General features: G+C 41.2%; 1 long non-coding RNA gene across 1 annotated transcript; it reads right to left on the bottom strand.

Annotated features, from left to right (window-relative positions):
- Positions 1–1,143: 1,143 nt before the first annotated feature.
- Positions 1,144–5,106, bottom strand: LOC123465149. The gene is made up of 2 exons (XR_006640263.1): positions 5,073–5,106; positions 1,144–2,242 (listed from the first exon to the last, which is right to left on the bottom strand). It is a non-coding gene; the product is annotated as an uncharacterized LOC123465149 (long non-coding RNA).
- Between the last annotated feature and the right edge of the window lie 342 nt (positions 5,107–5,448).

Genomic DNA, 5,448 nt, shown 5'->3' with positions numbered 1-5,448 from the left:
AAGAGAAATCTACAACAAAGATGGGGTCGAGAGGCTCAGACACGTCTCCACGAAGGGACGCAGTCTGACACCAACTTTATTCAGCATCTCATATTTATACAGAAGAGCGTGAGAAAGACAAGACAGTTAACATTTTCTTTGTTTGACCCACACATCTTAGAAACAGTCACAAGAAATCTTGAGAGCATGGGAATGGCACCCTGTTATTATTTCTTACACCAGATAACATTTCTCTGTGCGTGAGAAGTTTGCACAGAACTCCAGGTGCCTGCAGTAAATAAGCGCCTAATCTCTGGGGTGGCGGTTCAGAGAGCTATGTTTTAAAGCAAACCCTCAAGGACTGAGGCAGCTCCCAGAGCTGTGTCCTTTGGACAAAGGACCCCGTTCTCATGGGCAGCTTCCTGCATCTCCCCCTTTCTTTTTATATAGGTGCACACTTATGTTCCTTCAACCACAGACCATTTCCATAGATGGAAGCCTTTATCATCCATAGATCATCCATCAGTTTTTTAATTAAACAAGGTGCAAGAAATAAAACAGTTAAAATTATTAAGAATAGTCCTCCTATGGCCACTCCCAAGTACCAAATACTATTGACAGTAGGTACATGTCAAAAAAGTTTTTTAACAAAAGCCTCAGCTCTTTTTGCAACATCCAAATCAGGTCTAGGTGCATTTTCAATGCTCATTATTTCTTGATGTAGATGCAGTAAATCTAAGGAAATATTTTCATTATGCCAAATACTTTCTAAATGAGATTTCACCTTATCCCAAGCAGTTATACTACCATTATATTTTTTTGGGGTAACACAGATCCATCGAAAATCAGCATGACATTGTACCCGTAATCTCAACTTTATACTTTGAACCTCTTTACCTAAAAATTTTACATCATAAAGGGCATTTAATCGATCTTTTAGCTTTTTGTCAATATTTTTTTGAGTCCCCCGGGTAACGGATACATTTTGTGCTGATTATTAACAAAAGTTGCAGTTTGTACTGAGTGTGCCAGGGTCAAGGCTGCAGTAATCGAGGAAGCAATAAGGGTTACCAAAGCTACAAATCCCAGAATTACTAACCCTATTCCCCTACGATAATGCATTAAAGCACCCTCTACTTCTCTCTAAAGTTCAAGTCCTCTTTCATCATACCAAGACCCATTGATCTTTACAGGAACCATAACAAAAGCAGGCTGTCTTAAGACTAGAACCCTAGTTTGATTAGTAATTCCCCTAATGCAGTTAGTTAAGGTACAATTGTTACAAGTTACATCATAATTTTGTAACCCAGGTTGTATGTTTACAGATCTTACTAGTAAAGCATAAGGGTGAGGCACACATGCACAAGGGTACCTCATGGTGAGATTCCATAAATAACCGTGTCTCATTTTCGATCCCACCTGAAAGTAGGAACCCTCACATCCAAGGGCAGCAGCTAATTTCCAGATTTCTGTTTGGAACACTTTAGAGCCGCCCAAGTTCCAAATACGGGATGCAAAGTTCCTATTGTCCTGAGGTCCAGGGTTTCAGGCCGAGTCTGGAGACCAGTCTCACAATGACTCATTTGTCCCAAATATGTTATAAACCGTAGCAGGTCCATCTCAACACAGTTTCCATGGTGCAGCAGTGACTCTTCCCCTTGTTCCAAAGTCACAGAAAGGGATATCTAAAGGACCAGTTCCATTACGACGTTGAGGAATTCCAGATTCTTTCGTTACTCCAGGAATGTATAGGCTCCAACCATTGTCATGATCAGCATATCCTGACTCCCCAACAAAAAGACATCCTGTTGAATTAAAATATCTAGACAGACAAATAGGTAAGCGACCAAACACTCCATGATAAGAGAAATTAACTTGATTAGGAATAATATGTTTATCTGAAAAACCACCCAAAGCCACAGTATCATTAGTGTATATGGGAATGGACCGACCCTCCCAGCCCACCGGTTGGAGAAGGGGAGGATCGGGAAAATAAGCCCAGTAAGCATTTGATTATTCTTCAGAATGTGCAGTATTAATCTGATTTAAAATAATTAATAAGGTCATCAGGAAGCTTAAAGGCGATATCGGATCACCCTACACAGCAACACGATTCTGTGCCTCTCGCATCAATGCCTGAAGTTGTTGCCAAGATGGTAATTCATCATGCTCTTGAATCGTCAATCTCTTCATCTGGTTTACTAGCAATCGTCTCCGCCGTGCGTACCAACCTTTCCGGCAGCCAGCGCGGCGCTTCGGCATCCTGTGGGAAAACACAAACATGCCCTCTTCCCCAGATTAGTACAGGATCTGGTCCATACCATTTTCCCACAAGTGGGTCTTTCCAAAAGACTTTAGGTCTTATGGTTTGAGCATCAAAGTTCCAAAATCGGTGTGCTGCTGAATGGCCACTTATATCCAATTGTAAAAAACTTAGAACAAATAAAGCATGGTTTAGAGAGTTGGAGGGGGTATTGGGATACAATTCCCCCTTTTTTAATTTTTGTAATTGATGTTTGAGAGTTTGATGTGCCCGTTCAATAATTTCTTGACCTTGAGGCTTATAAGGGATACCTGTTTTATGTGAGATAGACAATTACGTACAAAATAGTTGAAAATTTTTTCTAGTGTATCTTGGACCATTGTCTGTTTTTATGGTCCTAGGGGTGCCCATAACAGCAAAACATTTAATGTAATGAGCTATACAATGTTTGTTAGCTTTTTCAGATTGTAGAGAGGCATGTAAAAAGCCGGAGAAGGTGTCAATAGTAACATGAACAAATTTTTGTTTACCAAATTCAGGAATATGGGTAACATCCATTTGCCATGTATCATTTGCAACAATCCTCGGGGATTAACTCCATAATGAGGGACACTAAAAAATTGAGGACATGTTTGACATTGCTTAACAATGTGTCTGGCAGCTTCTCGAGTAATGTCAAATTGAAGTCTCAAGCTATTACTGTTTTGATGGTGTAAGCTGTGAGAAGTCTTTGCCATTTGTTTCAATGAAGGAAATATCATACGTGTAGCTTCGTCAGCCGAAGCATTGCCTCGTGTTAAAGGTCCAGGAAGTCCAGAGTGAGTACGAATATGACCGAAATAGCATTTATTAACTCTGGAGCAAATTATATGTTGTATATCACGAAAAAGAGTTTGGATAGTAGAATTCAGGGTACCAATAAATGGAACAGTCTCAATAGTGTTTAAGGGTCTTATGATATATTGACTGTCAGAATATAAATTAAATGGAGCAGAGATTTGTAATAAAGCCTGAAAAATGGCAAATAGTTCTACTTCTTGAGCAGACTTATAATTAGTATGCCAGGCGGTGGTATTGTCCTGTATAATCAAACTAGCTATTCCATTAGAAGAGCCATCAGTTAATACAGTTAGGGCGTCAGCAAGGGGCTGAGAAACAATAATTTTTGGGAAGAGAAATTGGTGATAGTGAGCAAATTGCAAAATTTTATCCCTTATATCGCTTTTGTTGTTGATACAGTACTTCTTTGACTGTCTTTTCCTGTAATGTCGCAGCCAAAGTTATGCCTTGAATGTACAAAGGGCCGATATTGGCACAAATCCGTACATAATCAGATAGCCAAGGCAGCTTGACAAGGCGAATGGGCATTCTCATAAGCAAGCTGTTTAGCCAACACCATCCCCGCCTGTTCATCCCCTATCACTTTACCAATTGCCTCAGGCAGGCGGGCAACAAAATCCTGATATGGTTCATCTGACCCCTGGCGAATTTTAGATAAATCTTCAGTCTTTTTATCAGAATTTTGAAGCCTTTTCCATGCTCGTAAAGCCGCAGCACTAATCTGAGGGTAGGCTCCAGGCAAATAATTAAGTTGACTATTAGTGTCTTGATACTCTCCCTCTCCCACCATCATTCCATAAGTGGTGTTCAGTCCCTGTCACTGACTGATATCGGCTGTGATCCCACTCTGCTCAGCAAACTCAGATTTCCATAGTAAATAATCTCCTCCAGATAAACAAGCCCGAGCAACCTGTTTCCAATCATTAGGTGGCAGATTTTGATTTCCTAAAGCCTCTATAATAGCCTGAATAAACGGCGCAGTTGGGCCATATTGTGCACAAGCCATTTTTAATTCTTTTAGTTGCTTAAAGGGCAGCGGTTTATAATACCTCTGCTGTTGAGCATTTTCAAACACTGGATAGATTCCTGAAAACCCGGGAATATGTTCTCCTTCTTCATTAGCTCGCTTAATCGCTTGTTGAAGAGGAGATAATAATATCTCACTTCTAATTTTTACGTTTTCACCGGGCAAAGAAGCAGGGATAGATATAAGCTCTTGCGGTTCTACAAAAGGCGGAGGTGGATCGAGTCCAGCAAGAACCGAGGGAGGATATGCTGGAGGCACAGGCTGGATGGAGTGGGAGTCTCCCTGTGCCTCCTTTTTTACTGCTATAACAATCTTCTGAATTAAATTCTCCAGCTGTTTTTCAGAAAGCCCTCAATGTTTTAATTCCCCTTTACCTGAGGGGAATTGCATGTTAACCATCATTTCCCAAGGCATATCCTCTCTATGGTACTGAGCCGCTTGTTCATTTAACTCTTCCTGTTCATCAGAGCTTAACACATCATCATTCCCTCCAGCCTTACAAGCTGTTCCCTCAGGCACAGCATAAAGTGGCTCAGGCGGAGGGGCGGAAGGGTCTGCAACTTCGGTCCCGTGGAATCCCTTAGAGCCGTTTGAATCTTATGCCCCTCATGTTCAGGATCCAGACAGTCTCTTATGAGAGTCCATAAAGAAAAAGCATCCACAGGAACACGATTGGGACCATGTATGGAATAATATGTCTGCAATTGTTTTCTTATCTTTTTCCAAGTTTCCAGACTAACTGTTACTTCCTCTGGAAACCAGGGACAAACGTCTTCTATAAAAAGTAAAAACTTCTCTAGCTGTAACTTATTTACATGAATTCCCCTACATTTTAACATAGTTTTCAACATATGTACAAATAACTGGCGGCTATTGCCTTGTCCCATGATTTATTACTCTCGACAGTAACACTCCCTGCCCCTTTTACTTCATTTAATAAATTAGGAATTCCGTGTCACTTACCTCAATCTTGGCGGGCAGCGGCCGTCGTCGCGCTCAGATTCCCGAGTCTTGTTTGGGCGCCACCTGCCGGTGCCAGCCAGCAAAGTCGATAAGGTCCTGAGAACGTGCATGGCGGGGCTGAGAAAGCAAACTAAAGCAAGAGAAATCTACAACAAAGATGGGGTCGAGAGGTTCAGACATGTGTCCACGAAGGGACGCAGTCTGACACCAACTTTATTCAGCATCTCATATTTATACAGAAGAGCGTGAGAAAGACAAGACAGTTAACATTTTCTTTGTTTGACCTACACATCTTACAAACAGTCACAAGAAATCTTGAGAGCATGGGAATGGCACCCTGTAATTATTTCTTACACCAGATAACATTTCTCTGTGT

This window comes from Bubalus bubalis, chromosome 2 (genome assembly GCF_019923935.1).
Source record: "Bubalus bubalis isolate 160015118507 breed Murrah chromosome 2, NDDB_SH_1, whole genome shotgun sequence".
Classification (NCBI taxonomy): domain Eukaryota; kingdom Metazoa; phylum Chordata; class Mammalia; order Artiodactyla; family Bovidae; genus Bubalus; species Bubalus bubalis.
The sequence above is the reverse complement of the archived record's forward strand: the minus strand, read 5'-3'. Positions and strand labels throughout refer to the sequence as shown.